This window comes from Nelumbo lutea, chromosome 5 (genome assembly GCF_056320005.1).
Source record: "Nelumbo lutea isolate HS-2025 chromosome 5, American lotus-T2T, whole genome shotgun sequence".
Lineage (NCBI taxonomy): Eukaryota > Viridiplantae > Streptophyta > Magnoliopsida > Proteales > Nelumbonaceae > Nelumbo > Nelumbo lutea.
In genome coordinates, this window is record NC_142688.1 from 44,060,322 (window position 1) to 44,071,799 (window position 11,478).

Sequence of the window (11,478 nt, forward strand, 5' to 3'; positions counted from 1 at the left end):
TTACAAATCCATATCCACCCATTCTTGAATAGGGTCAGTATAGATTGAAAGGGTCAAGGTCGATTGGGTTGAGGGTCAAAACAATCAAATGATTGTTTCAAACAAATATGTATAAGAATGACAGAAATAGAGACCGAGTAGTTGGCACTTGGCAGTCTTTCCCTGTTTCCTGCATCAGTCGTCTCTCTTTCCTTCTCATCATTTTTGTCTTTTATAGTTCAATGCAATGGCGGCCAAGAATTGATGCAACAATGTTCGTCGCCACCAAAAGAGCTTGTCGATCTTGTCTTCTTATCTTCTTATTCCATTCTCTCTGTTGTTTGTTGTAGCTTGGATCTGAACAAGATAGTCCACATCGATCGAGTGTTCTGTTTTCATGGGGCATTTGCTGTTTCAAGGGTTTTGTTGTCGATGAAGAACTTTGGTAAGGCAATTCTTGGATCGATTGAGTTTAGCCATTATCAGTGGCATATGCAATACCTGTTCAATTTTCTGCAATTGAACAAGTATGAAAATATTTAATGTTAAATTTTCTTTTTAATTTGTTCTGATTGTTCGAGTGTAGGCTTTTTTGTTTATCAATTTCTTGCACTCTTTAGATTTTTTGAATTTTTCCTGTAAACACTTTTTATATTTTTTGAAAATTTCCTGTAATTGTTTTATGCATTTTCATGTTTTTCTATAATTTCTAGTGTTTTAATAATTTTTATTGTTTTTTGCAATTCATACATTTTCTTGTATTTTTTGTTACTTATTTACAACTTTTTTGCGTTTTTCTATAATTTTTGTTGTTTTTTACAATTTCTTCATTTTTTTAATTTCTATTTTTCAATTTTTATATTTTTCTGAAATTAAACATTTTTTGAAGTGTTTGTATTTTTTTCTACAATTTTCTGTCACTACAAGAAAAGTGATTTTTAGCAGCATAAAGATAGGTAAAAACGCCACTAAAGGCTATTGTGGCGTTTACAAATTATGCCACCGATAGCTGAGTGGGTAAAAGTTTTAGTGGCGTTTATCCGATTTTTAGTGGCACTTAAATAAATGCCAATAAAGCTTAATTTCAGTGGTGTTTCTCCAAAATTTGCTGGCACTTATATAAGCGCCCATAAAAACTATTTTTAGTGACATTTTATTCATACTTTAGTGACAGTTTCAAATGTCATTTTTATATTTAATAATGGCATTTATTGGCAATTCGTAGTGCCACTAAATAGCTTCTGGTACATGGCATTTATAATTGCCGCTAAAAGCCTTTCATTCTATTTATTTAGGATTTAGTGGCATTTACAAGCGCCACTAAATGTCATACATGCATTCTGTTCATACATGCATGCTAAAAATTAATAAAACGAAGCAACAAAAAAGATTATGCTTATTTTATAATGGTAAATGAACCTGTATCAATAAATATCAATTTCATCATGCGTGCCCTTTAAATCAAATGCATATTATATATTTAATTAAAAAAATCAAATAATTATGAAATTTAACCAAATAAACCATTTTCATATAAAACAAATTTATCATAAAATGTTTATATATACATCTGTCACTTTCAAATCATAGATCCATAATGGATAGTCCAAAAACCAACAAAAAATATAACAAAAAAATCATTTCGCTCTATGATCTCCAAAAGTCTGTATCAAAATCCAAAGTATACATCTTCAATACCCTCCATGTTAACAATTTCCCGAAAAAACAAATACATCTTGCTAATAAAAACTAGATATAATATTATATCTTTGGATCTAATAATAGATGGCTGAGAGATAAATAAATAGAGAAAGATCTTACATAACAGACATTATATCTTTGTTACAATTAGACTATTTTGTGTGATTTCACTATTTGTTTTTTCTAGGACAGCATACAAGTTTATGGTTGTATCTTTAACAGTTCTCACCTGATTTAGAGAGTAGGGGTGTCAATTGGACTGGATTTGGTCCAATCTGATCTAGTCCATCATTGGTCCATTTAAAAATAGACTGGACCAAATCCTGTCCAAACCCCATACAAACTGGATCCAATCCAGTCCAACTGAAATGCAAATGGACCGGATTGGACCCAATTCGGTCCAAAACTAAATGAAACTTTAAAATTTACACAAAAGTCCAAAAAATATATAAATTTCAGAAATATATTATACTCAGAATCACTACAAACAGCTACGAATTGGAAAAAAAATCACTGTTCCAATCTGGTTTAGCTAGCTAGATAGGTCTTTCTTTTCTTCCAAGTTCCAATCTATTTCTGCTCTACCAATTTTCTTTTCAAAAATGTATTTCCATTTTTTTATCAGAAACGAAAAAAAACCCATTTCCATTTAACAAATAACTTTAGCGTAAACAAGATGATTTGTAGTTTGCAACTTTGCATTGCTTGGGCAGCTCTCACTCTAGCAGTAGGTAGCCCTTTTTGTGAAAGCTTTCACTCCTCTCTAAGGAGCCCTTCTCCCAGGTAGCCCTCACTATGGTTCGAACTTGGTAGGCTTTGATATCATTTCTTATGTGCTTGACCAACATGCTAGGCGAGGCTGTTTAGAAGTTTCTAGATAGTTTACTCATATGGTGCCAAATAGAAGTTGTCAAATAGGTAGTAAACAGCCATTCCCATTGTTGATTTTGTGTAACATGATTTCTGTATACTGATGATTTGGAGATTTTTAATTACTTCACTATGTTGGTCTATACCTCCAGCTTTTGTCCAAACAAAGTACAATGCCAAATTGCCAATATAACCACTCTTCCAAAACAATTACATGAGTAGGAAAAGGACTCCAAGCATATAACTGCACCCACTTTTCTTTAAATGTTGCTTTTTTTTTTTTTTTATAATTATGTTTGAATGTTGCTATTAGAGGACAAGGAATAGATTTGACAGCTTTGGCAGTAACTGTTTATGGATGGTTAATGAGCCCATATTACTGTTTTGAAGACTGAACCTAACCTGACAGTTGAACTCTCAAGACTGTGAACCAATACCCAGAAGGGCTTCATTTTAACTTGGTTCATAATTTCTAGTCCAGCCTTGAGAAGATGTTGACAGTAAATACTCATTCAAATTAAAGGTTCAAAATGTAAACCCTGGAGTTACTAGTTCATAATTTCACTTTTCTTTCTAAATGATACTTCTCTGTCACTCATGTGAAAGTAGCATAAGTTGCTACCAATTTATTATTTCCGGATTAACATGGAAAATGGACCAATGGCAGTCACTCCCTACTTCCCTTTAATCAGTAGTCATATGACTATTCAATAGAAGAGAAAACCAGTAATAGGTGGAATCATAGAGAGATCCCAGTTGCTACAATCAGTTGACACGCAAAAATAGAAGGAATGGGAATGACATTAATTTTGTTGTGTGGATTTTGCTTAGCTATGAGCCTACGACGCAGTTTCGCAGTTTGTAAAGCCAAACTGAACCTAACAAGCATTCTTTTGTTTTGTTTTTTGAGATTTACTCAAGTTCACAAATAAAGTTAAATGATGCCTTCTTGCATGTTCAAGAAAACATTCTCATCGAGTAACGCTGAAGTCTTCTCCATTGGCATCCAACTAATGTCGACCAGAAAAAAGAAAAAAAATGTAACAAGCAAAGCATGACAGAAGAAATTTCACAAATGCGTTGAAGAAATGAATCAAGTAATTTCCAAAGAAGAGCAGTTGGATGTTTTTATGCATTTGAAATAGAGAAAAATTAAAAAGAAAAAAGTTGGTACGAGTCAAGGCAGGTTAGGGTTGGTACGAGTCAAGGCAGGTTAGGGTGGGTTATGATCCACTAAATTATATTATATTTAAAAATGGAGATTTAAAGTGGAAGTTATTTTGGATTAAAATTACACTTTATTTCTTTTTTTGAGAAAGTGTGTATAAAAGTTATTTCATTATAACTTTAATACCAAATATAATGACTATTAAAATGTTCATATTGGTGTATTTAGTCAATCTCTAATTTTAAGGGTTAAAAATATAAATTTAATTAGGAAAAATTTCCAATAGGTACTCTGTACTTTAAGCCGAGTGCCAATTTAATACCCAAACTTTAAAACGTGGCAATTTAGTACCTAGACTTTTGAAATGTGACAATCTAGTACCTACCATTAATGGACTGTCAGTTATGTATATCACGTGACCTCATGTGTGATTTAAAACTTTTGAAATATCAAAATTATCCTTGAAAATAAAACACTGTTTATCATCTTCTTTCTCAAGAAAAAGAAATAGAGCCCAAGCCAAGCTCTCAACAGTCCAAACCGATGAAAACACAAGAGCCAGGATTCGCTGCTGGCTGCCACCATGGCCAGCGGGAGAGGTGATATTCTCAGTTCACCACCGTAGCTGCCACCATGGCCCACGCTTGACGCTCCTAATCAAGAGAGAGAAAGAGATCTACAATGAAGGCGGAACAGGAACTGTGGAAAAGGAGAGAGAAAAAGGGCGTTCATTGACCATGGAATGGAACAAAGGAACACTTGGGCAAAGTCTTGAATCCTGAGAATATAGAAGTAGCAGTGAGGCAGAAGAGAACGTAGACGAAGAAGAAGATGGAGGTCCGGTAGAGCCACGAACACAACTCCAAGGAAGTAGGACATCAAGGCGTTCAGTTGTCCTACACTTGTATCGGTTGCGTTCAGTTGTCCTGCACTTGATGCATGATGTCAAGGAAGCAGGACATCAAGGCAGCAGAAAAAGGCTTGTAGTTGATGAAGAAGAAATCTCTCTATAATGACCCACCCCTCAGGACATCATTAGAACTGCCCCTCAGTTGACATAGTTGACGCAATTAGTCAAACCCAAGCCATTAGAAATACAAACTACAATTTTCTTCTTGACGCAGTTAGTAAAACGCCCCAGTTGATGTCCTGAGTTTTCTTCTTCGTCAGAACTTGAGTTTTCTATTTGTATTTCTAATGGCTTGCAGTTTGACTATTTATATTTCTAATGAACCGCCCCTCAAAACCACCCGCATAGCCCATAGCCCACAAAGAAAGAAAACTCAGGACATCAAGGCAACATTTCTCAATTTGATTATTTGTATTTCTAATAAGCCCATAGCCCACGCGGAAAACTCTATTTCCATTTCTCTATAACTCAGAGGAGGGAGGAGGGAGGAGGGGAGGAACAAAGGAGAGGGAAGAAGAAATGGAACATCAACGTGTTCCAATCTCATTAGAAGTGCACATCGGCACATATCAAACGAGTGCAGGAAATCCAATCTTGGTTTGGTTAATGGGAAGTTGGGATCGTTTTTGCTTTATTAATAAAAGGTTGTGTTAAAGAAAATTAGATGACACTTGAAGGGTATTTATGTCTTTCCCCATGACACTTAACGGCTAGTTAACAACAGGTATTAGATTGTCACATTTCTAAAGTTTGGGTACTAGATTGTCACGTTTTAAAGTTCAGGTACTAAATTGGCACTCAACCTAAAGTATAGGGTACCTATTGGGAATTTCCCTTTCAATTATTATTTTCCACCTCATTTAATCCCCTCTCATTAAGTCTTACACTTAAAGGGATTAACTCCCATTTTCTCTTATTAAATCCTATATTTAAGTTATTTTTTACTAATATCATACATTTATCATATTAACCAAAAAGTAAGTTGACATATCAAAATTATTTTTACACAGAAATACAAAATAAATAGAGAAAAAAAAAGAACACTTCTATAATTCTATATTTACACTATTATTAAAAATTTGACTAAAGTATTTATTTTTAATTTATTTCCTATTTAATTGTGAAGTTTAAATTGTAAATCAAACTACTATTTTTTCACCTCATTCAATTTCCTCCATTTAAATCTTACATTTTTTGATAATGAATAAAAAAAATATAAAATATTATATATAAAAAGAAGAATCTAACCAAGCAGGTAGGCCTATTAATGATATTTGAAACTTCACAACTCCATCAAATTATCACATATTTGGATGAGGTGTTTATATAATCATATTTGAATTTAACAATCTACATCTAATAATAATAAAAAACAAAAAATATAAAATATAAAAACTTTATAGAAAAATTTGGATACATCATCTAGAATTGCCGCATGCTTTGGTACTCAATCCACACCCAACCCAAACCAATCCATCCATTTGCCACCCCTGCTTATACTTGGGGCCATGCCGCCTTTTGTATTTAGGCGAAGCTGCTCTTCTTTCTTGATGCTTTTATAATATGATTTATAATACTAATACTTAAACATAACTAATAAAAAACAAGTACATTGGCAAAATTCTTTTCTGACATCCAATTTTTCTCAAATTATTGATAGACTTCCATTTCAAAGCTTAACTCTGCCCCAATACAGTCTGCAATCCAGCATTTTTTTTCTTTGACATGTAATGCTTTTCAAATTGTTGATAAACCTCCACAGAAAGTAAGGCAAATGGAAATTTTCCACGCTTAGTGTTGGACCTTCTAGCTTACTAGTCTCTACAAGTTTTCTATGACATGCATTCTCAAATTATTGATAGACTTCCGCAGGAAATAGCAAGGTAAATGGAAATTTCCAAAATGAATCCTGCCTTAGTAGCCTTCTAGCCTTCTAAATGCACTAACACTTTTCTCTTACATTCAATGGAATGTAATGCTTTTCAAATTGTTGATGCAAAGAACACAGAACGCAAATGGCAGGTTTCCAAACTTAACTCTGCCCTACCGGCCTCTAGAATCAAGGACTAATTCTGCATAAGGTCATTCTGTTGGAGGATGTTCAAATGCACATTGGAATAGTCTTCTGCTACATCTTCCATCAATTTACTTCCTTGATGCAGTAGGATGAACCTTTCTCCAGACTCCAATACAGACTCCAGAGATAGATCAGCATCTTAATTTCTTTTCAATCTTGTGTTCCTTTGGAAACACTGTTCCATTAGATGACCACAGTCTGATGCAGTTCTGGGTATATATCATCAAGCACAAGTAAGAATCTGTTCCAATTTAGTATTTCTCGAAGGCAGATGCATACCCATATTCTGAATCAGAATGCTTTTTGATCAACTTGCCTTTGTGGGCAAATTGAACAGTTTCCCAAGGCCGTCCATGCAGCCATGCCAACAATTGCAATGCCCAAAACATCTTCATGATAACCATGACTAATCAACTCCTCAACTCCCAACACTTGGTGAATGAATCACAAAAGTTAGAGTTAGAACTTTGACATTTAATTTTAGTGCCCGTTTGGGAGGGGTAGAAATGCAGCCGCTTCTGGCTTTTTGAGGTGAATCTTGCACAAAGAGAGTATAAGTTACATTTGGTGAAAAATTTAAAGAGCCTAAATTGACTATCAGTCATTTGTAGGGCTGTAGGCTTCAACCTCTTTAAATAGCATATCCGGAATGCTTCAAAGCAGCTGAATAAGCTTAGCCGAATCTTCAGTTAAACCTTTGGAGGGCTGAAACACAGCGGTTTTTAGCTTTGCGAGATAGCCCCATATGGATAGCCAAGTTATATTTGGTGAAAAATCCAGAGATAGGGTGGTGCAACTTGAGGCAGGCTTAGATTGGTCTTTTGTCAAAATTTCAGTGCCCCAGACCAAAGGCCCAAGTCCAAATCAGTGTATACTGCTAATTCGGACCAACCTGAGTTGCATGCCTATTTAGGCTGTATTTAGCATTCATTATTTTAAGGACTTATCACCTTTTTTGTTTTTAATTGCAAAAGGGAGATATATACTTAAAATAAGGAATGCCAAATGCAACTTTAGAGAGCCCAAATACAAGAAAAGCCTAGAAACCATGTGAAACGTCTTGCTAGCTACTGGGAAGCTGCAGGCCAATGGGCTTCAGATGGTGCAATACATAGGCTTGTTTGCATATTCTTTGATGGATACCTTATTACCTTACATACTCCAACGTCAAATAAAGCCATAAAGAATGCAACCTCGACAAGGCAAAGAATCTACCTTGCTCTATTCCAGACTAAAAGGTAAAAGCATAGAAATACCGAGACAAGTAGTAACCAGTGACCAATCTTAAACTGAAAGTGAGACCCAATATATATATATATATATATATATATTATACATGCATAAATTAAAAATAAATAATTTTTTGAAACATTTTTTTAGTTTTTTTTGTTATTCTAGACATAATAAGATGAATGTGAATCAAATCTGAAATCGAATATAATGCATTTGAATTAAAGGTTTGATAATCAGATGTGGATGTAACTGGATCGGTGTCAAACCGATCCAATTTCAGACCTACACCAGTTGATCAGGTAATCGTGTAATAAAGGATCATGTTCCCATGAAAGAATTCGCCTAGTACTTAAAAACGAAGAGAGACTGTTATAGGCCTGTCACTGATTCCTGAATTATGCAATCAATTTTGTAATCTACATCCGATCAAATAATTCAATCCAATTTGGATTTGACTCCACCTGAATTTGACTATATTATAATATTTATTGACTTTAATAATATAAAATTTATATAATTATATTTAAAATTGTAATAATATATATATAGTAAACTCAGAATATTATATTTAAATTAATTAATTAAATATAAAATTTGAAAAGTAATCAACTTTTATTTTTTTGTACTTTAAAAATTAAAGTAAAGTTGGATTAAATCTAAACCCGATCCAATTTTATTAGGATTCGAATTCAAAACCAAAGTCTTCAAATATAATTGGATTTTGGATCAAATTTGGATGTAAATTTTCAATAATTAGATCGGATTTAAAATTTGCTAGAATTTGCATTTAGAGTCCATTTGATTCCCTATAATAGAATAGATGCCTGGAATCAGAATCGGAAGCTGTTGGTTGAAATAGGATTCCAATTCCCAATTTCCCATTTTTGGTAGAATGGGTTCCTCCATATGGGGGAATGGCCATTCCAGCCTCCCCCTTGGGAATGGGATTCCCATTCTAGAGTCTGTTAATAATAATAATAATAATAATAATAATAATAATTAAATAAGAATATAAGAATACATTAATAAGTAGATAATAAAAAAGTAATAGTAAACTAGTAATAAAATAGTAAGTGTGTCAATTGGACCAGATTTGGTCCAGTTCAATACAAGTCCATTACTGATGGACCAGGTCCAATCCAATCTAATGAATACTTTGGAGTTTGGACCATTTTGGACCAATCCAATTCAGTGTCTGGACCATTCAATCTGTGAAAATTGGTTTCAACCCAAACCTGGTCCATTGACACCTATGTTCTTCTTTCAATGGACCCGATATTAGTTCAATCCGACCCAATCTAATATAAACCCATTATGGATGGACTAGGTCCAATTCAATCCAATAAATACTTTATACCATTAAGATTGGACTGGTCCTAGTCAATACGCCTTATTGGTTCATCCAAACCATCCAAATTGATTTTAATTTGGACGGGGTTCAACCCAAAATCGGTCCATTGACACCCCTACTACATGGGAAGGGTTCTGGTAAAGGTATGACAGCCATTAGCCTATAGGAATGAACACCCAGGCCCAGATGGTTTAGGCATCCATGAGGTTTAAGGCCCTCAAAACTTGCCATTTGTTGAATATTGAGATGATTAATACTGATCATTGGATGGGTATGGCTTGACTATGTCTTAGACCAAAAATCTGCAATTCTGCATGGCCATATGACTTTGGAGTCTGGCCATCTAGCTACTGAATTCTGAGTAATATTCTACAAAAAAACAATTTGAATTATTTTCTGAATTTCTGAAGAACTTAAGAATAGTTTTTAAACCATTGAAGGGGTGTCGATGATTGATTTTGTTTTGGAAAACAAAAATAACTGTCGCATCAGTAAAATTATAAAGGGGGTGCTTGGTTTGTGGTGAAGTGTGGTTAAAAAGATACCACATTCAAGTTTAGTGTGTCTAATTTGTCCTAAACCACGTTTGGTTCATATGTTATTCACGTATTTTGTTGGTTTGCTTGGTTTGAAGTTGGGTTTGTATTGTAGTTTGCCTTTCATAAATGAACTTGGTTTGTTAGGGGCAGTTTTCTATTGAACTGGGTTTTGTCTGATTTTTTTTTCTGTTAAAGAAGTTACTTTCAGACCATGTTCTTTTAATTTACTGAATTAGTGTTCTCTATTTGATCTAGTACACTCACATAGTTGAATCTGGAGAGATGGTTTGTTGGGATTCATCCTTTTGACAATGGACTTGTGAATTGGTTCAAAATGAACTAATGCTGTAAGGGTGTCAATTGGTCTGGATTTGGGTCAATCCAATCGAGTCCAGTATTACTCCATTACAAATGGACCGGATTGGCAATGAATATTCTGCACCATTTTGTACCAGTCAATTTCAATGTCTGGATCATTCAATCTGTTTAAATTAGTTGTAATTTAGATTGGTTCCGATCCAAACCTTGTCCATTGACACCTGTATTCTTATCTATTATCAATGGATTGGATATTAGTTCAATCCAACCCAATACAAATTCATTACAGACGGACCAGGTCCAATACAATCCAATAAATGCTTTGGGTTGGACTGGTCCAATTTAATATATCTTATTGATCCATCTAATATGTATAAATTGATTTTGATTTAGGTAACTATAGGTGGGTATTGATCAGTACTAATCAAATTTAAAATTTCAACTCATGAAGGCTTTAGAATATGGATGGACAACTGTTATAGACAAATGCTTATCATCATCATCATCTATCTAAGTCTTATCCCAACTATATGAGGGCAGCTACATGAATCCTGTCTCGCTATTCCATTGTTTAATGCCATATCTATTATTAAATTATGGGCCATTTATATGAAAAAAGTAAACATAAATGGTAAGAGAGATTTCAGGCAGCCATGCCTCAGCCTCTGACAAGATCCCTGTTCAACTTACAATTTGTGATTCAAAGGTTGTCTACTAAGTTATATTACCCCCATTCTTTTCTATACATTATTTGATTTAATTTGCAGTATTGATTAAATAAGATAGAATTCACTAATATGCTATTATTATGAATTTGAGATGAATAATCCCTAAATCTAACTTATTTAATTATAATTGTTTTATGTTAAGGCCAGGGATATAAGTTAGTGTTCTATCAACCATATATTGATCTACCCCTATATTGTTTATTTGCATCATCTGGGCATCATCACTTTTTGTGCGGATGCTCAAGTTTATCGAAACCGTGCTCTTCAAAAGCCATTCAAAAAGGCTGAAGTGGACAGTTCTTCAAAATGACTGGTTAAGAGCCAATTTGGGCTCTCTAAATTTTTTATCAAATATAGCTTATAGACTGTCCATGTGATATAGGGGTGCAATTTGGGTGGGTCAGCCTGAAATTTTACACGGGCTGGTTTCAGACCCAGGCCTAACCCTTAGATAGTCCGAATCTGGCCCCAGCCTGATCCAACTATACAAATTCATACATACATATGTATATATATATATAAATTTTGCATATATATTTATGTATATATGCATTTACATGTTCTATAAAAAATATACATTTATATACATATTTATCTATATACA